The following is a 24371-nucleotide window of genomic DNA, read 5'->3' on the forward strand; positions in this document are numbered from 1 at the left end:
GCCTGCAGGAGTCGCGGTATCGAACTGCTCGTGGTGCATGCAACCGGACATGTGCTGCACTAAATAAAATACGGGGATAAAAACGCAAAAACACCACATGGAGGAGTGCGCCGAAGGGAAGCCCTGCAGCAATTAAAATACGGATAGATGCGAGGGCGCGGCTGTGGAATAAAATGCAATTCCGCTTCCGCCGACTCTGACAGAGGTGGCCACAAATGTCTGCTGGACAGAAGCACAGGATACAGATACAGATACAATCGAAGTGAGAGATATAGGTACAGCCATGGGAATGTTCCTTTACAGTAAATGGGGGTACATTTACTAGTCGGTAATTAAAGAGGAGATGTGTTCATAATAAAATACAATACTCAATTATTATACGAGTATATATAACTATCTTTTTAAAGCCCCAAAAACTAAAAGTAAATAATTTATCTTTCAAGATCTTTCAAGCATATTTAAGTTTTTTGTATTTGTAGTTGTGTGGTGTATTAATTATATATTATAAAAGTAAACAATTATAATAATAATAACCATTATCATTTATATTTTTTAAATGTTAATACATTTTTTTTATCGGTAACTTTGAACTAAAAGTATTTTGTAAAAAATTGTTTTGGCTTTATAGCAATATAAAATTTAAATTTAAAGTTTTTGGGAAGATAGAAAAAGACTCAGAAATCTACCGGCACTTTATTAACCAAGTTATATTACTAAAAAACTCCGACTCATATGATCTTAAGCTGCACTTAAAGTCGCCCGATTGCCCCATAAAATGCTTGTATTTTGTAATGTCAAGCTCCTGAATTTGAGTCAATGGTGTTTAAATTTCGTTGGTGGGGTTCTGAAGTATCAAACTTTTTCTAATCCCCCAGAGCAGACAGCACTGGTCACGGACCGCGGGAGTCGCGCTTTAAGGACGCCGTCTGGTGGCGTCGCTCCTTGCTTTTTGCACACTTCCGCTTGTCAGCTGATGGGACAGGAAAGGGGAAGGGGAGGAGGGGTTCCCCCCATCAGAAGGCGGCGATGGAGAAAGCGAAAAGCTCGCTGTCATTGTTATTTCGCTGCGGCACTGAACGTCTGTATTTGCAGTCGGTTGCTCCGTAGTTCTTTGGTTCCAGAGCTCCATAGTTCCACAATTCCATAGCTGTATAGCTCCTTTATCAAACGCTGGTCATGCACAATCAGCCAGGAGACTGGAGGCGGTGCCAACAAAGGAGGATGACAACTGCTTCTGGAGGAGTGGCAGACTGGCTGTCTGGAGATCCAATACACAGGACTCCGCGCTTTTGTGACAGCAATTGAATCAAATTTATTGTCTGCATCCGATGCCCTGCAGTTTCCACTCAACGTCGCGAATCCCATTGTCAGCGTGGCATGTAATGTCACGTCCTGTTTTTACGAGGATCAAGTGCACAAAGTATGACGCCGAAGCAGTTGGAAATGAAAAAAATTAAATATAAATGAGATTCGCGCGTGGATTTGGCTCTAAGCTTTCGCCCAACACTCGAACGATAAAAAATGTCAACAGCCCCCGGCAAGTGGCATTAAAAGCATCCATCGGAAATAGAAATATTGTTTGGCCGAGGGAAAATAAATAAAAGCTGGCTACATAAATTGCTAATCGAAGGGATAATGTTCCCTTCTTGGTGAATGGGGATAAGAGTTTGAATCAGGCGTTTTTTCTTCGAATTTTGGTGCTCACAAAAAAATTGGTTAAAGGCTATTTATTACGTAAAAATATAAGAATAAAAACATGAATTGGGTATATATTTTCTTTAATTTTAAAGGAAATTGTCTAGCTAGTGTTTTTTAAATGGAAAAGCAGCACATAAAACAAAGGTAAACAAAATAAGACCAAATATTTACTTATTCGCAATGACTTGGCAAAAATAATTCTTGTAATTAAATATTTAGAACTCAGATCAAATTTAAATCTATTTTCAGATGAAAACATCAAGTTTGAACCCCTTATACCGGTATAACCCCTAATTGACGTTGATTTAAAAAGGTATTGCTTCGCACCATTGGCCTTTGTTTGCATTCAGTTTTCCAGCAGCGCGGTCGTGAAAAATGGTTTTCCGTTTTCCCCCGACAGCTTTCCCATCGCGCTTTAAACTGGGCCAACCGACTGATGCAGACATTTCGCCTTTGTATTTCTGCGCGATTTAATTGCTGTTAATTGGCCAGCTAAACAGTTGATGTTACTTTGTTTTATTGCCAGCGAGATGGGAGCCAAAAAGGAGGCCATCCGTCGGGTGGCGAACTTTTAATTTTATTTACGCCAAAAGACCGACAAGTACGTGCCGTGAATGCGTAATTAATGCTCGAAAATGTTTTATGCCAAAAATGATTCCGGCAACAAAGTCTCCTGCAAAAAGCGAGAGGAGGACGAGGATGTGCCAGCCGCGGGCAGAAAGGAAGCCGGCGAAATTTCCCGGCAGCGCGAGGCCATAACCATAAAAGTAGGCACCATAGCGGAACTCCCCACCCACAACACAACCCACACACCCCAACCCACACCACAAACTACACCCCTACTTGAACCCGTTTGCCACCTGATTCCCTTGCTGTTTGCCATGTCATTCTCAGCGGAGTAAAAAGAAGGTGCAAAAAGTGGTTTCACCTCTTAAAGGTTTCAACAGCAGACAAGTCAGACAAGTTAAGAACTTTACTTTATGTATTTCCAATTATATTGAAAATAAACACACAAGAAATAGAGTTTAATATAAGCCTGTATTCAGTGCATATACAATTTTCAATTTATAGATATGTATAATATATAATATATTAATGAACCAAGTGCTTTAAGTTTTTAAGGAGAAAAGAATAATAAAACGTATTATAATTTAGCACATCTTGTTTTATATCCTCAAAACTACACCTTTTCTGATTATTTTATTAATTTGAATTAAATTGACTGAACATTCATAAACATGTATACAAAAGTAAAATATAAACCTATAAAAATGCATAACAATTTAATAAAATACATTTAAAAATTTCTTATAATTCAAGCTAATAAATATGTTCTGATGTTTTATTTGCAAGAAACGCATACAAGTAAAAATAGAAAGAGATATTCTGTTCAAATCACTTCTTTTCCCTCAGTGGTTTTATGTGCTAAAATACATTTCCGCCCGTATTTCTGGAGAGATTTCCCTCCGGCGAGCGCGCCCTCTGACTTTTCACTTTGATCGACGGCCGGACAGCCTTCAATGGAAATTGATGACGCCACACCTCGCCGCCGCCGCTTTTCCCGCCTCTCCCGCTTTTCCCGCCTGCGGCGGTTCGAGATTGGGAGGTGTGTTCATGTCCATGTGCCGCTGAATACTCGCATAATTTCCCGAACAATAAAAACTGTTTTGTCTTCGATAAACAGAAGCGTGCTGGAGGAGACCCGTCGAGCATGCCGGCGATCTATAAAAATAGACAGGCGGGCCAACAAGTCGATGGCTGAATGGAGGCACATCTCCACACACAAAAATACTCCGTGATCTTATGGCTGACCTTACACATTTGCAGCACCTGGTTGGCCAACCCGTGCAACCTGGCAACCTGGCAACCTGGTAACCTGGCAATAAGGAGGCAGAGATGACAGTCTGCGATTTCCCCAAACAAATTGGTAGAAATTGTATAAGTTCTGCCAAATGATGGTAAATATCTACTTGATTTTTTTAACGAAAAATTTACTAGTTAGGACTAGATTAAATATTTAATTTGGAAACTTGTTTCACTTGTTTATTATGTTCTATTTCTGGTCATCACTGTTGGGAAATTAGAAATCAGAACTCAGCCCCCACGGAACACGGAAATCCTAGCGGAAAGCAAAACAAGAGGATCGCGAAGGAAGGGAAAGCGATTTGATTGAATTGCCACAATTAGAAAGATTTCCAGATTTGCTCGCCTTGTTTGAGTTTGTTTTGGTTGCGGTTTTAGCCGCCTTTAGTCGAACTCTTGGTTGTTTACACGGATGCCACGGCTCCTTTCCCCTGTGGTTAAATATTTGATGAACTAAAGTGGAAAATTTGGACCGGCAAACAGGGCAAACTGGGCTAACTTGGCCAACTGGGCAAACGGGGCAAAGTGCACGAAAGAGCGAGAAATCAAGTGGCCGAGTGCGAGTCCCCTTAAGCGGAATTTCGCCGGGATTCCTTTTCTTTTTATGTCTGCTTCCGGGAGATATTTAAGCCCGGCCACGCCCCTCCGGTCAGCTTGACAGATGAGAAATAGCAGCGTTTCCTGGGCCACTGGCCAAATCGATTCGCATTCGCATTCGGATTTGGATTCGGATTTGGATTCGAATTCGTTTTGGCCTGCAGCAATGCCCAATGCCCGCACTTACAACACACCAAACCTAAAATAGCAAACGCTTTTTGGCTGCCCCAAATTACGAACGCACATGGATAGGGAATATAAATCTGTGTGGTGTCTCGTAACCGAGTGAATGCACTGGGAAAAACTCATTACTTTGGAAATTCATATTAAATCTTAAAAGCATTGAAGGAACAAGCAATTGAAATGTACTGAAATATATTTAAAGCACGTATTGTATGTAGATTACAGAATCTAATAACTTTATATGTAGATTATATGTAGATTATATGTAGATTATATGTAGATTACAGAATCTAATAACTTTTCAATTGCTTTATAAAAGATTGTAAATCAGAAATTCAATAAAAATATAAACAAAATTGTATATTAAACAGCAATCTTAAATCATTTCGCGAATGCGGTTCTCAGGCAAATAAAAAGTCTGTAGGATGGCTTATTATATAAGCGAATTACAAACATTTCCGAGGGAATAAATCATCCAGAGTGATTGTTTGTTTTGCCAGTGCAGAGAGTACAGCATATAGCATATAGCATATAGCACTCACCACTCAGTACGGTTGGCCTCTGACGTCAGAGCCCCTTTCCCCTTCCCCTTTCCCCTTTCCCGTTTCCGTCGGACCGCAGGGAAAATGGCCATTGAAATGTTGACGTCGATGGCGTTGCGAGTAACGGATTTGTCTTTGGCCTGTTATTGTTTAACTCACAGATACTCCGGCCAGCGTGTATCCGTGCATCTGTGCTGGTATCTGTGCGGTTTATTGACATTCGACGGCGGCGAGCGTGTGTATTTGTTTTGGTCAGAGCCCGGGATAGATGGATGAAAAATTGATTGTGCTTCACCTCAACAATTTGGCAAGCTGGAAAAACACAAGCCTTGTCCAGTGGCAAGTGGCAGCTCCACTCGTCGTCATTCGTGTGTGTCAATTAAGGGTTCTTCTTGCCGATTGCACAATGCACTGCACCGTCGTACTACACCATACGTCATCATCATCACCGTCATCAGCCAGCCACTCGACTCTCGAAAGTAGGCTGGCTATATTCTCCGGTCTTCGGTTTTCAGTTCTTCAGTTTTGCAGTTGCCAGCGGCGACAGTTGGCCAATATTGAGATGGAATGCCTGACACATGTAACAAATCTCGAGCCCTCGAAACGAAACTCGAATAAATCAAAGACCTGACAAAATATTGAAGGCATTTTGTCGCTTAATTGGAGTGCCACGCGCTGCCAAAGACAAGGGCGAGCCGAGTGAAAAAAAAAAAAACGCAAAGGCGGTGGCAACATTGAGTGGCACATTCGACAGGCTAAATGCGAGTGTCAGATCATGTATGTAGATTTACGGAGAACCGATATCTGCCATGGCAACCAAACAACGACCCTTCGAACACAATAAATAAAAGTGCAGAATTCTTTGGTGTGTTAACCACGATTCGATTATTAAGATGGGTTGATTGTAAAAATTGAATTTGTAAGGAATTGTTTTACTTCTTGTGTCAGAAATAAATCATTTTAAATCTCAAACAAGAAGGTTCCAGCTATCAAATATAAACAAATGTTCGTTTCAACTTTAAAATGTATTTTGAAATCGAATTTAGCCATAATGGGGATCAAGTTAAACTGTTGTTGTTCGGCTGACGTGTTTTGTCATCATTTGCGTACGGCCGATAAGTTTCTTGGCCATTTTTTGAACACACACTCCCTGTTGCAGGACGAGTTTTCACAGCACGTTAACCCGGAATGGCAGATCCCGAAACGGACTTTGGATTAGCGGCGTCCTTGTGTTCCGCCCATTTACGAGGCCCCAAAGCAGCACTTTCCCCACAAAGGACCGAGCACCCGCTCCTGTCCCACACACACTCACTCACTCCTCTGTAGCACTCACTCACACACACACACACACACACACACACATGACGGGGCTGTCAGACGCCATTATCACATATTGCCGTCACTTTGTGTTCGCCAGCGCCGCTGTATTTGTGGCCGTAATGCGCAAATACTCGTATGCCAAAGGTCCTGGCTCTCATTCTGGTTCTGTTTCTGGTTCTACTTCTGGTCCGAGTCCTTATTCGCATAGCCGCACTCGCATATCCGCATCTGGGACATATGCAAATGGTGAATGGTGGATGGTGAACGGCGAATGCTGAATGGTAAATGGCAAATGGCAAATGGTGAACGGCAAATGCCAAGTCGGTCAAATCGTTTTCACACATGAGCCTTATTTGCATCTCATTAACATCGGGAGCTGTTGGGCTCCAACAATGGCCGTGTGTCATTTCCGCAGCTATTTCAACATCTATTTGCTATTTCTATTTCTACTCCTAAGTCTATTTGTATTTCTATTTCTATTTCCGCTTTTCAATATGCCAGGGATCGGATAATTATTGCACGGAAAATACTGGAGTGTTGGTGGGCCACGCCTAATGAGCATGTCCTTCGATGATTGACGTGTGATGGCTGTGTGTGCGGGCAGTTAATGTCACATATTTTGATAAATTGTTTTACGACCATAATTTGTGCAACTTTTATCGCCCTTTTTGTAATGGCTTTCCTATTAGTGTTTTATGTGCCGTAAAAGTAGCCCCCCCACAAAACACGCATTCATCATTATGCTGATAGTTGGATACAAGTTGATAGAAGTGCCAACGAAATGAATTAAATTATTTACACGGCTCTCGGCAGGCGCCTTTTGCATTTTATGACAGCGCAAACAGGCCGCACTCCTATTTATTCAACATTCTGTTGAACACGCGCTCAAATAATTTATGTTTGGCATAACCTTTGGGGCCACCGGCAGGCAGGGCCAAACAAGGGTTAACAGCCATTTCCCAGACAGAAAAAGATACACGGACACATATTTAGATACAGATACGCTGAGAAAACAAGTGCCCAAAAAAAATCGGATTTAAGAACGTTTCGTTCTCGAAGAGTTTATCTTTCGGTAACCTTCAACTATCTTATGTGTTCGGACTTCATTTGATAAATAACAAATGAGAAATTAAATAAATTGTGACCTTAACTTGCCCAGAAGTTAAGTCTAGACGTTGGGAACTTTTTGGGAATTAAAACTTAAGCCTTAAAATTTTCTTTGGTGTACAGATACGAAATGCGAGATACGAGAGTTATGTTGTTCCCCAGAGGAAGGGGACTGTTTACATTTTGATGAGCCCGAATGGCAAGCGAATTATTTGACTATTTATACGTGTTTACATACCTTTATGCTGCTTTCTCCGTGGCGCTTCAAAAGAAAGGGACGGCGACTGGGGAGCCGGAAAGAGACAGGAGATGGGGTGTTTCCTCCGTGAGTCTAGTGCATTCTGCAAACAAATTAACACACAAAAGTCAACGGAAGTTCTAAGGAAATCTACTGAGCAAACATCAGATAGGGCTTGGCAAACAAAACCAGTTTGCGTCGGAAATACGAGTATTAATCGCTTTTGTGGTCAAAACAAAGGCAAGATTGTGCTAAAGGTCGAGTTGCCCAAATTACTAATTGCGATGGACCGACGAACTAAATACATACTTCAATTCAGGAGTTCACTTTTAATCAAGGCACCCAACTTGGCCAACAAACAGAGCTGCAACTTGTGTTTATACAGTGAGTTCTTGGCCAAATCCTGGAGCGGTGATTGTGTCTTTGAAGTTTCTCCCCGAGTTTCTGAATCTGCGCTGCAATAAATTTATCTTAATATCCAAGAGACGTGGAAGTTTCGGTCGTCTGAACGCATTTTTCATTCTAATGGAGTCGTCTGCACAGTGCAAGGAAAACTTTTCTCTGCACCACCGCAAACAATGCCAAATTATATATATGCATATAGGTAGCATATGGGCGGATGGATGCAGAAACAGCTGTGGTGCCACAAATAGTAACAATGTTGCTAAATCTGTGCAGCCAAATGGGTTTACTTTCAATCTTTTCTATCTATCTTTATCTATTGCACAATACATAGGAATATATATTCCTCTTATTTATGGAAAGCGAACATAATATTATTTATATAAATGTTTGTATAAATGTATAATTATATGATACGTGTTACCTATTTAAAATGAATATAATATGTAACTGCCAGTGAAATCTTTATCATAAGCTAGAGCAAGCTATTATTTTGTGCTCTGCTGTAGGTATATACATCCGCCTCCCATTCAGACCCGAGTCCCCTGACAGAACATATGTTAAACATTGTGAATAGTGCAAAACTTTGACATCAAAGTTTGTTGCTGAAATAATTTGTGTGTTGTTCAATGTGTGAAATTGAAATTATTTCGGCTCGAGACCCCCGAAGAGCTTAACCAAGTGGAGAATGGCATTTTAATCAAGCTTGGGGGAAGTTCATTAGCACGGCACAGCACAGAACACAGCACACGGGGCGTATGCGTAATATGGTTGTTTGGAGCAGTGGTGGAGCAATAGTGGAGTCGAAGTTCGATTAGTCGCACTTGGAGGGGCGATAAGTCGCTACCATTAAATGCTCGTTAGCAGTCATCGCCATATCTATATCTGTAGTATTTCGCAAATTATCTCTGCCAGCACTGCCTCGATTTTCCCTGCTCCTCTAATCAGCGTTGGGCAAACAAAAAGCTGACATGAATGAAATTTACAGAGAGCCGAATGGCTCTTTTCGTTGCTCCATTACACTGGGCAACAGATTAGCTACCAAAAAAGCCCAAAAAACACCCTAAACTGCTTTGCAAGTTTTTAGAAGCGAACAAAAATTATATTTTGAGTAGCTACATTTTAATTATTGAAATGGGAAAAACCAATTATTGCGGCTTTTTATAAGTGGGCTTTATAAATATATTTAACGATGGTGACTAAAACCCAATTAAGCAGATTTGAGGCCAATTATTTAAATAAAAATATTCGCTGAATTTGAGCCAAAATGTTAAGTGGCCTTGACTTTTTATAGAAAACGAAAGAATATATGACAACATAGAATTTATTTCAATGAAAATTCAAGGTCATCTTTAATACCGCGAATATTTTATGCTGGTGAACTTGGCTAACAAAAAGTCTTAAGAGAAATTTCGCATTGTCTGCGGAGCCATTGTTATGACGAACTTTGAAAACTGAACTTGGCTGCCTAGTGTTGTGTGTTGTGTGTTGTGAGCTGTGCCGCGTATCTTCTTTGCGTATCGCGTATCTCACCGCGGGCGAGGAAAAGGCGGGGAAAAGCGGAGGGGAAAAAGGGCAGGCGACTTCAATGCGAACGCCACGCCCCTGGGCAAAATGCTTGCCTCACTGATTTGCGTGCTGCACACACAACACAAAAAAAAAAAGTAAATAATAAAGAAAAAAAAAAGTGGATGGGTGTGGGCACTCGGATATTTGGGATACTTGGGGGCTGTGTCACATTTCTGTTCCGAGCTTCGTGCTATTTTTGCCATTTTGTTTGCTTTGCTGGCTGCGCGACGCTGCGGCTTATCACATAATTTGAATAAAGTAGCTGCAATCTTGTGTCGGTTTATCGCAAATTAGACCGACAACGGACAGGGTGCAGATAAAAACATCACCCAAATAGCTGTAGCACTACGACTAGCAATTGTCTGTGACCAAAGGAATCTGGAGATTTAGTTTAACGAACCTCGAACCAACGGAGATGAAAAAGCGACCAGATCGAGCATACGCCCTGGTGTCTGATGCACTTTGGCCTCCAATTTGTTTACTTTGTGCTGCAAAATCAAATTATGCACGTGGGCTCCAGGTGAGATGGCAAAAGGGGGAAAGGGTAAAGGGGAAGGGAGAGGAGGATGAGGATGACGGGGGCGAGAAATGAATGGGCAAAAATAATTGAATCAGAAGCAAATTGCAGGACATGTCGCCCGCCAGCCTGCTGGCAACTGTCTGCTCCTTTTCCCATGTCACGGATGTTGCCCCATGTTACCCCATGTTGCCCCATGTTGCTCCTGCCTTTTCCCGGACGTTGAGCAAATTGCTTGACACTTTTAATTATGGAAATTGACTAACGCTCTGATGGGTCGCGAACATATATACATATATACGAGTATATATAGTAGGGAACGTGATGGAAGCGCGGAGCATAAGTTGAGCAGTCCCTGTTCCGTAAACTCCCCGCCAATACGTCAATTTAAGTATTAAAACATTTACTGCTCTGCCATTGGCAATGAAATGGGTAATACGGCCCATAAACTACAATAATTCGAAACTGTTTTCAACAAAATAAACCTAATTTCGACCCGGCGTGAAGCAATCAATAATGGGAATCGGCATGGAAATGGGAATGGGAATGAAAATGGGCATCTGCCTGGACAATGCCAAAAATACGCAATCAAATTTCCGCGAATTGCGAAAAGCGCGTTTAATTGGAAAGTCGTTTTTCTTCCCAGCAGTGAAAGGCTAATGAAAAGAGAAATAAAATCGAATTTTCAGCGAGACGCGAATTATGGTCTCTGACCGAAAATTATTATCTGCAGAGAACGAAAATTTGACAATTCCAATTAAGTATTTCTGAGTAGATTTCACAAAAATATTTCAAAGCAACACTTCTTGGTTTAAAGATCGATTTTTGAGTTGCATTTAAAATATGGCAGGCAGGTAAAAAGTAAAAGTCAAGAAGAATTTACAAAGGTCGTTCGTTTTTAAAGTGACACTTGAATTTAAAATGAAAATTCAGCACCTTTCGACGAGTTTTATTGTTTACTTTCTCTCTCTGCACGCAATTTGGTTGCGGCAAAGGAGTCCCTCTGGCTTGTGCGAGTTTCGCGGAAATGTGTCGGAAAACATTTGCCTGTCAACGGGGTCATAATCGAACACGGCCATATGTACTCGGAACGGGGATGCAGCCACATTTGGTAATTGCACCTCGGGATGCTTAACACGATGCACTGGCACCGGGAAAAATTAAGTGTGCCGCGGGCCAAGCGGCGGTGGCCATTATTTATTTACATTTCCCGCTCCCGGTTCTTTATGTCATCATACGCCATTTGCCATTCGCCTGGCTTTTCATCGGCATTTTCGGTGAGCTCTTGCCTTTCCCCGCTGATTGCTGCTCTTTTCAGTTGATGGAATGGATTCTCCGGCCATCCCGAAAGGTGTCTGAAAATTTACATATTCCGGGCCAAAGAAAGTTGCTCGAACCCGCTCCCCATTTCGCTGTCCCCACTCCTGGATGTCGGTTAATTTGGGGGCACCACACGTACACACACCTTGGCTCACCTTTTCCGCAGATGGCTGGGCTCTTTGGCTGCCTTTCCTTTGGCGTGGCTTAAATTAATACTGCAGGCGAGGACCTGGGAAATGCGGCTCCTTCTGCTGTTGTGGCACTTTTCACTAGCATATTTTGCTGCGCAGTTGGACGCGTGTAATTGTAATTTATTCACGCTTATTTACGGCACTTGGCAAATGTTTAGCAGTTGCTGTTTACATTCACTTTGATGTCATTTACAATGTGTTTTCTGATATCTTTATGTCTTTGCGTAAATGCGAAAGTTAAACATTGTTACGTTTCATTTCTTCTTTTATGGTTTGTTTTGGTTTTGAGGTATTTCTTTTTTTGTTTGTTTTTATGTTTACTACAAAAATATATGGTTTGTTTTGGGGTTTTTCTTGTTAACTGAGGAGCGTTTTCCTATTTTCGGGGAGCTCTTCCTCGCTCGATGCGATCGCCGGCACGTCCACTAACGAAGTGAGGGCTGCGGCCACTGGCGCTTTCTTTTATAGCGGCCACCCGCTCTCTCTTCGCGCTCTCTCTTCGGCTCTCGCCCTGCTTTCTCCCTGTTATCAATGGCTCCGCTCTCTCTTAGTGGCTCTTCACCAGCTGAGCGGCTCTCTTAAATCAGTGGCAGCCAATTAATGCATTTTCTTATCAGCAGCTCTCGAATCTTGTGACGTCACTGCGAACCACTTGCCCAATTGCACGTGTTAAATATATACAGCACATAATAGGCTGTTTTTGTGACTCCTGGCCATAAATTAGCAAATAACCTTTGCGCTTGGCCAGATTTCAGCTGGCCATTCGCTGCCCTTCTTGTTTATTTACACTTTTCTCTGCCTCACTGCGTTTTGCTCTCCCTGTTGTTCTTTTGTCTTGATTTTGTTGTGCCTCAGGATCTGGGCTCTCTGTTGATTTATCTGGAAATATGTTATCTTACAATGCCGCATAACTTAAACTCCCGCTGAGTTTTCCCCGCCCCCTGGGATTTTAATGTAAATAAATGCTTACAAGAAAAGTTTCGTCGGGGAATACGTTTGTGTGCCTTTTTCGGTTCTCCCGATAAGCAGCTCGTAGAATTTGGACAAAGTTTCGGCAATTTCAAATTACAAAACTTTGTTTTCGGCTATGTTTAATTATTGTGGAGTTATGCTGAGTTCTGGACGAAATTTATGCGGGAAAGAGAAACAATTAGAATACAATTTTAAATGAAAATGAGGATGAAAATTAATCTGTCTAAAACTTTATAAATAATAATTCACCAATATAAGTAGGTAACTAAAATCAACAAAATTCGTTACCTTTTTAATTTATTTTACGGTTTTTTTTTAATCTGTGATACTGCAAAAAAGGCGACGCATTCCAGCGAATGTGTAGACAAAAATCAATTATTTTGCGCTCGGCTTGTCGATTTCATCAAAAATATCCCTGTGAAGCGTAATGGGAACCATATGAAGCATGGATTAAGCCGGATGCTGCTAAGAAAATTGCTTATGTACTGCCGAAAAAGTACTTCCTTTTCCCCGTCCCTTTGCCTTTGCTGCGGATCTACGCATAAAAATTCGCGTCAATTTTCCTGCGCTTTACAGCAGATTGCCACTTCTGGCCCCCATTTCGCATTTTGTTTTTGTGCGGGCGTCCAGAGTCCTGATTCGCACACACACACACACACAGCACACTCACACAGTCGCAATCAGTGAGATGGGCATGCAAAAGCGTTGCCATTTTATCGTTGCCTACTTCCAGGCAGCCGCCATCAAGCTGTGCCAGAAATTGGAACTCTTCGGCGGAACTCGGCCACCCAATTCCACTTCCACTTCCATTTCCTCCGCCGCCGCCGAATCTCCTTTATTTTTAGCAGTAGCATAATTTTTTATTGATTGGATTTCAGTGAAAATCACTTCCGGCGATAAATTTGTTATGCAGGCAGCGATTCCGTTCGGTTATGTCCTGGCTTTCTGTTCTTCTTCTGCTCTGACTTTTCACAAAAAAACAAGGAAAACTTTTCATGCTGGCGGTGGAATACGAGCATTATCGAACCCGCCTGACATTTACAGGAGTACTGTGTGTTTTGATTTATTTTACTTCTGCGTCAATGTCAATCGTATCTGCAGACTTCAAGGGGGATATCCTTGCTTGTTTAACTCGGAATTTGTTTGTTTGGCTTTCCTTATGCCCCTGCACTAATGGCCAAATGGGGGATGGCGAATGTAAATGGAAATGGCAAATGGCTACGAGTATTGACAAAGAAAATTTGCACACTGTTTGACTTACATTACATGTGGTGGTGGAGGTGGAGATGGAGGGGCAGAAGCCTTTGGGGCAAATCAAATACAAACACATTCCCCACAAATTACTGCAAAATGTTATCAAAAAGCCAGCTTTGCCCAATGGTAATTTAATATTTCAATTTCGAGCGCCACGGGGTCATTGATCCCAATCCCGATGATGTCCTGGCAACCAGTAACCAGTAACGGGGCTTTGGGGATAAACATTAAGCATCGGGCGGCGTAAAATCGTAGCAAATGAACCACTAAAGACACGTCCATAACAACAGCTGCTGACCCGCACACAAAAACACTTCGAGGATGGTGGGTTTTTTGTTAAGAGAACCGTGACGTCACGAGCACTTCGCAAAAAGAGCTGCAGCCGAAGAGAGCCGAAGAGAGAGCCATTAAAGAGTGATTAAAGCGCCTGCGCGTAGCAAGGACTCTTGGACTTCCGGCTAACGCAGCGACCATATGACATCATTGAAAACAAACCCCGAGCTTTGGTAATGAAATTATGCGTTTCTTTTTTGCCATTTTTGTCACTGCCTTGGGCCGGCTGTGTGTGCGTGTGTGTGTGTTGGTGTGCTCCGTGTCGGTGTGAATAGTTTTTGGCTTCTGCTGTGGCGCCTATGGGAGCGCTGACGTCACTGCTGCCTGTGCACTCGAATGTAAAATTGGCAAATAAATAGGATTTGATATTTAACGTCCCGCTGCAAGAAAAGGAAGCCATGCGCAGACGGCGGTGACATAAGACCGGACCCAAGCAGCCAAACAAAATTCCTTGGCCAGCTGCAGTGCTGCTGCCTTTGTTTTTGGGTAGCAAAGTTGGCTAAGAAGATATTTATTATAGACAAGCTTAGAACAAAAAAGTATTTACGGCATTTAGTAATACAACTAATTAGTTTAAATTCCTTTCAAAATGGCTTACAAAGCAAACAAATATTTTTAAATTAATTAGATTTAAATATGGTGGCTTAAGGACTAACAACATAATTTCATTTTTTAATTGAAAAGCCATTTCCCTTTGAAAAAAAAAATCGTAATTAGGATTAGTCAAAGTACTTGGTGTCTTCTTAAAATAGATATTTAAATTTGCTCATATTTATGTAATACTACGTTTGTAACTAAATACAAAAAGTGCATTAAATGTAAGCTTCTCTAAATGTAAACATTTCCCGCGTGCGCAATAGCTAAAAGGACAGCACAAACTTCCAGGTGACCGCTGAGCGTTCGGTGGCCAAAGGTCACGGAAGGAAGACAATGACATTTCGGTGGCCTAATTGAATCAAGAGCACGTGCAGCATTTCCCGGCTTATGCCACTTTTCAATCACTTCCCAGTCCCTCGACAAAAGGAAACAAATTTCGCCTAACCGCACTCGAGTGCTTGGCCATTTGGTTGGTTATTGTTTTATGCGCTATTTCTTCCACTTTGATGGAGGGTTCGGCCCAAAGGATGCTGCACTCAGTGCGCTGCCCATCCTTCCCCTCCCCTCAGTGCTTAATTTAGTGACGTCAATGGGTAAATGACTGAGTACTGAGAGGCCAAATAGCGTGGTGCTGGCTGTTGGCTGTTGGCTGGCTGTTTTTATGGACACGCCAGTGAGTGCGGTTAAGCGGCGAGACGTTGCCCCATTAATTCGGAGCATACTTTCGGGCGCTCTTTAAACTTAAAGGTTAGCATTTTGGCTATAAACGGATGCGGATGTCAACAGGGGGCGTGAGCCAATTGAACAGGCAGTTAAAGCTCTTAAAATTCAATAAAAACCCATAAAGGTTTTATTATTTCAGAGCATGGTGGGTAAATCTGTAGGAGTGCCTATTTAAATCGCTATAAATGAGGTGATTGATGACCTTTCAAAAATTTCGAATTGATGTTATTAAATTTTTAAAAGCTTGCATTTTTTGTTACTTTCCTTTAAAGGATAGCAGGGAGTGGGAATAATTCATTAAAATATTCGATTTCAAAAATTTGTTGTCTTTACAACATCTCATAAATTATTTTATTTCGTTTTTTGCAATGTAATTTTTGTCCCATTAAAATGCGAATAAAAAATATATTTTAATGTCGTAAAGCAAGACAAAAATGCTTTCGAAATTTTGTTAAAATTATGTGTTATTGGCAATATGTATGTAAGCCCTACCTCAATTCACAAAAATCTGTGAAGTAACCTTGATGAAGAGTAGTCAGTAAAACTAGACTTTGGAACTTTATTATATAAACAATCATTATCAATATATATTCCACAAGTGTAATGCTGATTATCATTTTCGAAGATCTTATCTAACTTTCTTAAGGGGGGAAATACAATTAGAAATTTTTTTTTTTCGAAAAAATTTTTTTTGGCTCAATGTACTCTAAATATGTCTGGGAATAAGCCTTTAAAAGCATAAAGCCGTCCGGTACTTATTTTCAAAGTTATAAGCAATTTAGTGAGGGTGTGTCATATGGCGGACATGCACAAAAGTAAACTTTAAACGCTTCTCCTGAAAAGTCGTGTTTTCAAAGTCGCCGTGCAATGTACAGGTCAGAGATTTTATTTTAATCGAATGCGGTTTTTTGCATTATGTTTGAAATTAAATTCTCCACACCATGAATATAGCGGTTTTTCATATTTGTTTGTTATAACATGTTTTTTTTACAATCAAAGTCAAAAAAAAATCGTTAGTTGTGAAATTTTTTTTTTAACCTAAAATTTTTTAATGGAAAAATAATTTTTTTTAAATATGGTTTAATTCATGGTGTGCGCTGTACCTTTAAGTTTAAAGCCCAGTTGCTTTTTTTTGTTTAAGTCGTGATCCTGGACCTGGAGACTGCACGGCGCAAAGTCCTTCCCTAAAAACACGACTCCACATTATTGATCATAAATGGGCTTAATTACAATATTTTTCAAAAAACTTGACTGATTTTTATTGCTCAATAATTACCCAATAACATGCAAAAAGAATCACTAAGATTCATTTAATACTCTACTTGCAATCCACTCCCAAAGATAGCCCTCATTTCAGGCCTTCTAATTGTATTTCCCCCCTTAATCGGCCAAAAAGTATGCAAAATACGGGATCTGCCCGAATACCGTTTATCGTGATCGCGGCAATAACCTCACATCTGTGTATAAATATAGTGCTACAACAACAAACACAAGAAGCAACCGACTGACCGAGTCAGCCAAACTCTTCGCCTTGTCTTCGCATCGCTCAGTTTCTTCCAGACAGTCGTTCGCGTCGGTTGTTGGATGTCGGATGTTCGTTGTCGGTTGTTGGTTGTTGGATGTTCGTTGTCGGTTGTTGGTTGTCGGTTGTTGGATGTCCGTTGCTGGTTGTCGCAGGTCGATCGCTGCGATTATTGAGCCCTGCACGCAGACTTCGTGCGACTGCACGGTGCAATCGAATTAACAAGTGACGCGCAGCAGCCGAAAAAAATAAGAAAACACTCCAGTTTTGCTATTCTGACACAATTTCGCGGGGAAAAAAAGCAAAAACTGCAAGCAGCAAACAAAAAAAATAAGCGAAAAACAGCGAAAATGTGTGTGTGTGGAGTAAAATGTGCATTCAACAACAATAGCGAAGGAAAGTGAGGAGAGAAAACGAAGAAGAAGAAGAAGAAGAAGAAGGTGCCGAGGCAGAAATTGGAAATAAACAAAAAGAAATTGCATAAGTCGGATTTTGGCGTGCGCTTTGCTCATCTTCTTCTTTCCCGCTGCTGCTGCAATATTTGAGTGGTGGCTTCTTGTCCCCTTTACCGCTTTTCCCCACTCGGGCCGCTTTTCCCGCCCATGCCGCTTGTCCTCCCCCCCGAAAAAAAAACGCGAGATAAAAACGGAGACGGAGCGCCGAAAGATTTTGACTTAGTGGCGGTTTTTACAAAATTTTAATCAGCCCCGCGCTGGGCAGCTTGACCATTTGACTTTTTTCGAACAAGTTTGCATTCAAGTTTCGCCTGGCAGTGTGCGTTTCGGCAATTAAAGCCCATTAATGCAATTGTTGCTAACCAATTTCTATGTTCCCGTGTGTGCGCGCCTTTTAGCCGTTAAACATTTATGCAACTCGGCCGAAAACAACAACAACAACAGCGACATTTGGCCAAGGGACGTACTTTATCCCCCACCGAAGTCCGTGTGAGGTGAGGCAATTAACATAAACCAATTACAGCTAATTACCATTAAACAAATTAGTCGCCGCAAATCGTGCTCGAATCGTCGCTGCTTGTGTCATTAAACTGATACGGAATTTGCATAAATTAGATAAGGATTTACAGCAAATAGAACAGAAACGCAGACGCGGGTTCAAACCCATGGAGCGTTTTTATTTTGTTTTATTTTGTTTTATGTTGTCCTGGCCTTTAATGACCCTCGTAAATTCCAGTCCAGCAAAAGATTTACTTAATTAGTGCACTTGAATACTCTGGCTTTTAGTAAAGGAATGTGGTAATAACTTAAGTGCACTTCCAATATCTTTATTAGAAAATAAAGAATTTAATGACAAATACAAAAGTCTTACAAATTCTGTACTTAAAGTTTGTACTAAAATATTTTTGTTCATATGGAAACGAATAACATTTTGAACTGTTCCAAATAATAAAACATATAATAATAATATTACATCAGTAGCTAATCTTTCCATTATCTGTTCATAACCCACAAAACGCATAAAATATCCAATATATACACCTGTTAAAATAAAAACTAAACTTTGTTTTCAGCCCTCAAAATCACTTTGCACTCCTACATAGTTGCAAAGTATTCGGCTCAACAAACACTTAATTTCAGCCATTTCAATGGCAAATAAATTGAAATTGCGGTGCACTTATTTACAAATTACATTTGCATTTGCATACTTCCACGTTAATTAAATTTCCCAATTCGAGCAACTGCACTTCAAACCACTCAAATAGTCGAAATCACTCGCTTGATGCTTTCTGCTCAGACTAAACCTTTAATTGGTTTTTTGGTTCGGTTCGGATTGGTTTTGGCTGTTTGGCTAATCATAAATAGAAATTCCTGTCACAACGAATGAGCGTCTTTTGGTCTGCGGTGTGTCCAAAAAGTGACAGGTGGAAGCGATTCATTAGCCCCATCGGCCTATAAGCATCCGCAGTCATGCCATATTGGCTGTAAATTGATTCATCGGCCAAGTCTTCTAGTTGGGGGGATCGCTGTTCTTTTCCCAAAGACTCCCACTAAGATTTGTGCATTAGTTGGCTGACTAAGCAGCGTCGAAAGCTCATAACAAGTTTGTTTCACCAAACTGGGAGACAGCGAAACCAGTTGAATGGATGAACACATATAAAACAGATATAAAATCATGCATAAAAGCCCCAAACAAACGCCTCAAACGAAGCTTGAATTAGATAATACCCAATGTGATGAGCTCGCCTCTTTCGTGAATATTCATATTTGGATGTGGGCATGTCTGCGATGGGCGTGGATGCCGAAGAGATGCAGCGGAGCTACATTTCAATTAACACCCCGGTATTTGCAGTGGAAACTGTTAAGTGATGCTTAAAATGTTCGATTCGAAAACGATAATTAATCATATTACATGTTTGTAACATATGTGCCTATTGCGAAACAGTGCGCGCATCTCCCACAATTATGGTGTCTATAAATAGCAGAGAAAAACCAAATGGCCACAACAGCAATTGTGGGTGTTGCCTGGGTTCAGCTTCGGCGATATTAATGAGCCAACAAACTTAAAATATTAATGAATGAATGCGGTCATTGACAAACACACTCGTCGCGCAGCTTCAATAAATATAATATTGAAAACCAAAAGCAAGAGCAGGCATTGATAAAGTAGGCGAATAAATATCACAATTTCATTATGCGGTTCTGCTGTTCATTGCAAGTCGAGACTCCGGCAATTACTAATTGCGGTTTGCCAAAATGTTCATGAACAGCCAGAGGCTATGGCTTTGGGGCAGAAAGAGGTTAAGAGCCATACAAACATTTGCAGAAGATTAGTGCACAGCTGTTTGTGGGTTTTTAATGCAAATTAGGACTGAGCAGAACGCTTATTTATTAATTAGCACAAACAAATCTTAATTCCATACATCTAATGCATTTGCCATTTAAAGTTGATAGTGATAGTTATTAGAGACAGCAGGGATTCACCTGATGTGGGTGATAAATCCACTTGCTGAAACAACCATAAATGACGACAATAGATCAAATCAAGCGAGGCACCTCAGCTCGATTATTTAACAGTTCGAATTGTGGAATTCGCGTAGCTCCAATAAGTGAAAGGTTCGTCGAACCGGAATTAGCTCCGGGCCAAATTCAAGCATTTGGGCATTATTCAAGCCAACTCGCTTCAAGCTTGGCGATAAACCAGTCAGGAGTGATAAGCTCGTGCATAGAACATGGCCAAAACACGTTTAGCGCGGCCAGTCGAAAATAAAATATTAAACAAATATTTAAAAATAAACAAAGCCAAGTAATTATCCATGAAGCTCCGAGCTTTGACTCCCAGCGAGTGCCAAGCTAAGGATCTGGCGAATATATCATCATTATCTGATAATAACGAGCCCCACTGGTTGACAAACGATCGCCTTTATGGTCTGTTTGATCCATTTATTAGAATGTCCCTCCGATTCGAGATTGTAAGATACAGAAATCTGATTTAAGCAGAGCAGATCGAAGCTAAATATAATTTATTGCCATTCGCGTCGCCTTTCTTTTTTTTATTTTAATTGGCTCTTTGGCTGTTTGGCTGTTTTGTTCTAAGCGTGTCAACTAATTAAGCAAAACTTAAGATTGAGATTCAATTGGAAACAAGTTCCAGCAAACACTCGCCGTGCTATCCACATCCATTAGCATTCGGGTAATCGGGTTTGGATCGGATTTGGATTCGCGATCTGGAGCCATTAAAATCGAATTAATAATGGACATCGAAGCAAAAACAAAACGCATTGAGCGGGCGAATTAAATGGTAATTTTTCAAGTTCAGGGCATCCGGTGACATCGATACATCAGCTCTCAATTGATTTAAACAGCCTTAATTGTTTTCATTTGGCTCACAGCCTCAGCCTCAGCCACAGCCACACAATGGCCACCACGGCAGACTTGAACCCGAAACCCACTATTACGATTATGAGGCTAATTTCCATCATAATGGATCTTGGCCTGGCCAAGTGCCATAAACCCGTTTCCACACACACATTAGCATACACATGGACACACTCGTACAAGTTTGGATGTCGAATGTCGGGCTGCAAGTGCATCCGAAACAAATGCTCCCTAATTGGCAGCCTGGGTCGAAATTGATTGGGTTACTGATTTCGGGCTGCAGGGTGTCCCCTTTCTCGTTTAGGGCCAATTAATTGGACATTTCTCGCTGGCCCGAAAAACACGGACATCCGACCGCCTTGCACAACCTTTCAAGTTCAAAGGGCGGCCAATAAATTGCACTTGTTATCGCCGCACTTGTTGCTCTTGCCAGCGGAAACCTGGTGCTGCTGATGTTTCCGATGCTGTTACTGCTGCCGAGGTTCGAGATTTGGATTCGAGATTCAATTATGACGGCTCTTTATTGTGTTGGCGAACACAAAATGTCAAATGCTGACTTGGCCACTGCCATTGACCTTGACTGTGCTCCGCCGCTTTGTTGAACTCAAACAAGATTATGCTTATGAGTGTATTCAAATGAACTCGGCGGCCAATCATAAATTTGGTTACTTCTGCAGGTCGAACAGTCGTTTAGCAAGCCCCAAATTGATTTTGGGGGAATTTTGAGCTACACGTATGCGAATTCCCACTCAAATTTGCTTGCAGATTGCCCAAGACTGTTCGAGATTACATAAATTCAAGTAATACAAATAGGTTTAAAGTAGTAAGTCAAAGAAAAAGTTAATAGTTTCTCATGCAAACTAAGAACTAGTAAGAAAGTATCTTTACGTTCTTTATGGTCTTTAAGAGTCATCAAATGCTCAATGTATATGCTTTCTGCTTTTGAAAATCCTTGTAATTGGTAAATGAATACGTAAAATAAAATTTATCTGGTTTAGTAAATCAATTTGGAAGCTAAAACTGTAGCCGCAGTCACTTTTATTGCGGGTTTGAAGTCGCGGATCGGGGTCACTGAAGTACATCGTTACTTTGAAATATACACAATTTTTGTAATTTTATTTGCAGAACTTAACGACAGTGTTTCGGCGTTAATTTCGCAATGCAAAAAAAATAAATTTCGAGTGTAGCCTAGAGCCCGCCAGCGTTTGTGGCCCGGTGATAAACCTTTTGGGTGCCGAAGTGGACTCCCAACATGGTTCGCCAGTTGGTTCTATTCGCCATGTTTGCACAGTTGTCGGTTGTCAGTCGTCGGTCGGTGCTCAGCAGTCCAAAACCCACCCACTTGCAGCAGCGGAGTGCGTCAAGTGGCACATGGCAACCTGCAACCTGCAACCTGCAACCCGCAACAAGCCGCAAAGCCGGTTCATCTCGCATCTCGCATTTCGCAGGGCAACCTCCCAGCATTTAAGCCCCTGAACATCCTTTTCAATGGCTCTCGGACGCCCGGGAAAAAAGTGTAAGAGGCAAAACTAGTTTAAGCCCCACGAATGCAAACGCACTGCATGAGCAGAAGTCTAATATCTTTTTTCAAATTTCATTTTCGTGCCGAGCTGGCAGCATGTGTGTTTACTCGGATTAAGCTGTAAATGTTTTCCCTTCAAGGGGCAAGCAGCTTGGAAGGAGACTTATGAACAACTTGTGTCTATATGCCTTTGCTCGATTCTCCGGCTTAACGTTTCTTTCGGATTTTTTGCTTTAATTAAAACCCGAACATTAATATGACAACTTGTACAGACCTTCAAGTGGAAGTGGATGGAAGTGGCAGAGAAAATTCAAGTTGGTCTAAGGAATTTTAGTTCCGAAAGCCAAATTGATTAATGATTTAAGGGTTATTTTTGTTAACACATATTCTTAACTAAAGAAAACATTTTTTAGTGTCTGTTTTAGTGTCCAATTTATATATTTCGAAGTTATTTCTTTACTTCAACCTTAAATATTTTTTATTTATTTTTTATTTTTTAAATGTAACATTGTAAACATTCCCTCAACTTGTTTCGCAATTCTCCAAGGATTACACATATTCAACGTGTTAGCACACATTTTCCTTCAGGTTGTAGAAAGTGTAATCAAAATACAAAAAGCTAGTTCTTTCAATTCTTTTGTTTTTCTTTGCCTTAATAACATTCTTTAAGCCATTTACGTTTTTAATTAAATCTAGACGAAATTATTCGCTGCTGCTGCGAGAGAGCGAAAGTTGGGGAAATGGTGAAAACTGGAAAAATGAGCTCCAAACACCGAAAAAACAACACCAACAACACATTGCCGTGGCAGCAACACGACTTTGAATAAACAAAAGGAAAACCAAATGGCAAGTGCAATGGAAAATAGCTGAGGATGGTAGGTTTTTAGGCTTTTGGGAGGAGGGTTTCGGTGATTGCCGCTTGAGTGAACCGCTCGGCGGGATTAACTCCACTGGGGGAAGAGGAAGAGTGGGGAAGAGGAAGAGGCAGAGGGGGAGGGAAGTGGGGAGGTGCAACAGCTGTTGGCAGCGCGGCGAGTTCCTCTTGATGTGCATGCATAATTGGCGGCCGTTCATCGCGGCTGCCCTGCTGCCTCGCATTTGTTTATACACAAAGCCATTTGCCTTTAGCTGTTAGCTGTTAGCTGTTGGCTCTCTTAGCCGTTGTTTTCCGTTCAGTTCAATGTCTGGCCATTCTATTTTGGGCCGGAGCTTCTGCTCTTTAGCCGAATTTTTTAGAGCGTCGCTGATGGTCAATGCGGCCAGGCAAGGTTAATTGAAAACCAGCGTTCTCCTCCGACCAAAACAATCGAACAGACGAAATAAACAGCTTGCTTATTACACCACAAAAAACAATATTGCTCTATCAATATAAGATAGCCACTTAATTAATTAAGACTTTTATTACTTTGTAAGGGGTCTATTTCGAAAGGAAAAACTTGAAATCATTTGTACTATCAACACAAAAAGTGAACACTAAAGTAACTTCATATTAATAGAAACACTTAAAGATGCATTGATACTTGCTTGTAATAATTTGAAATAAAAAATTCCAAAAAAAAATATATAATATATATTGGAATAACAACAAAATCTAGAGTTCAAAATGATCAAATATTTTTTTTCCGTGCATCCATTGACAAGTAGATTTGTTTGAGTATGCGATGATGAACGGAACTACGCCAAGTATTTGGGTTTTCAAGGGCAAGGTTCAAGGTTCGGCTTAGCATAAATTGACGACCCTCGGCATTATCTAATGTCAACAAGGCAGCCATGGTTCTAATGGACCCCGTTCGATTCGATTCGATTCGATCTGATCCGATCCGAAACTGCACACACAATATTCGAGGGAAACTGGCCGAGTGGCTGTGGGCCATTTACATAATCTTTGGCCAGCACCGCGAGGCGGCTGCCAGTTGCGATTTATTGGCCAAAACACCAGCCGCGGCAACTCCCAGAGCTTGCACTTAATTATGCTCGTTAAATTTTACAACTTATTTACTTGGGCCCGGGAGATGGTGGCGGTTATCTAATTTATGCGCGTTGATTTGATGGCCCACACTTGGATAAA

The 24371-nt window shown here is 41.1% G+C and overlaps 2 protein-coding genes across 5 annotated transcripts in view; one reads left to right on the forward strand and one right to left on the reverse strand.

The window, feature by feature from the left end:
• Positions 1-11966, reverse strand: part of LOC108101535 (diacylglycerol kinase 1) — a 50473-nt gene extending 38507 nt beyond the window's left edge. For 3 of the 4 annotated variants that reach the window (XM_017205914.1, XM_017205915.1, XM_017205912.1), the window contains exons 1-2: positions 11512-11966; positions 7549-7651 (exon numbers count right to left, since the gene is read on the reverse strand). The gene's annotated coding sequence lies outside the window, so the exon portion shown is untranslated. Of the gene's footprint in view, positions 1-7548; positions 7652-11501 lie in introns of all 4 variants that reach the window. The other variant, XM_017205913.1, reaches the window with a different exon arrangement.
• Positions 11967-17004: 5038 nt separating this feature from the next.
• LOC108101529 overlaps positions 17005-24371 on the forward strand; it is a 28985-nt gene continuing 21618 nt past the window's right edge. Inside the window, 1 exon segment of the mRNA XM_017205901.2 lies at positions 17005-17897. The gene's annotated coding sequence lies outside the window, so the exon portion shown is untranslated.

The sequence above is a fragment of the Drosophila ficusphila genome, unplaced genomic scaffold (assembly GCF_018152265.1).
Source record: "Drosophila ficusphila isolate 14025-0441.05 unplaced genomic scaffold, ASM1815226v1 contig_414, whole genome shotgun sequence".
Classification (NCBI taxonomy): domain Eukaryota; kingdom Metazoa; phylum Arthropoda; class Insecta; order Diptera; family Drosophilidae; genus Drosophila; species Drosophila ficusphila.